Below are 1,148 nucleotides of genomic sequence, written 5' to 3'. Positions count from 1 at the left end.
CCCCCCCCCCCCCCGCTACATTCACAATGAACATGACTCATTGCTGACGGGCTGAAACAGTATGAAGTGCTGTCTGTTTGACATGCAGACCAGCAGAAACGAGTTCTAAAGTCTGGCCGTGTCTCACGTCAGCCAGGGGCAAAGATCCATACAGGAACTCACCTCTACGTCCACCTGCGCTACGGCACCTGTCAGTCCCTAAACAAAAGAGCTCAGGGGAAAGAGACAGCAGTGAGCATGTGTCTAATTACTGTAATATAGTGACTGGTGTGTGTGTGCGTATCTCGAAGAGCTGAAACAGATGATGAAGAGAACACGGCTCATCCTGTGCAGCTTAGAGGAGGCGGTTTATTTACCAGAGAAAAAAATATATTTGTGCGCAGCGGAAAGTAAATAACAAATGATAATGAAAGGGAGATAAAACACAAGGAAGGAAACACAGAGACCGTAAGGAGCTTGGGGTTCAGAAAAAAAGCAGATTCAAAGAAAATGGTGTCTTCCAGGGGGAAGAAAATGGATGTGGGTTATAATTGGCACTTACGGGAATTTGCTTTCTTGTTTATTTGACTATGTTTAGCAGTTGGATCACATAAAAATGGATATTTACTGCTTGTTCAAAATAATTTAATTAAAATGTGCTAATTCTGTGAAAAGTTTGGTCACAATTGACATAATTTCATTAAACACAATCAATTTACAGGTTCACCCAAAATAAATATTCTGTCATCACTCTACTGTCATTCCAAATTTTCATTGTGCCCCCCAACCAACTTCTATTTATTCATTTATTTATTTTTTAAATAATGCTCTAGTCATTCTGTTCATGTGGACTGAAGCATTCAAGCTTCAAAGGTTGTGGAATGTGCCACTTTATGAGGTAATAGTGTGGCTAAACCCCGCCTCCGCAGAAGAAGATCAACGCCTGCTTCGACATCACTGCCTGTTTAACCCCGCCCACCGATTTGCGCATATAGTGTAAATAACAAGAGAGGCAAACGCAGGTCTACACAGAAATCAAACGATAAAGATGGCTTCAAAGACAACACGATGCTGTACAGTGCCAAGTTGTGGAAAAACACAGTCTTTACATTGCCTTCCTTCTGATCCCAACATTAGGAAAGAGGGGATGAACTTTATTTTTAATGAAA

Source organism: Sinocyclocheilus anshuiensis, unplaced genomic scaffold (assembly GCF_001515605.1).
Source record: "Sinocyclocheilus anshuiensis isolate Anshui unplaced genomic scaffold, SAMN03320099.WGS_v1.1 scaffold477, whole genome shotgun sequence".
Classification (NCBI taxonomy): Eukaryota; Metazoa; Chordata; class Actinopteri; order Cypriniformes; family Cyprinidae; genus Sinocyclocheilus; species Sinocyclocheilus anshuiensis.
The sequence above is the reverse complement of the archived record's forward strand: the minus strand, read 5'-3'. Positions refer to the sequence as shown.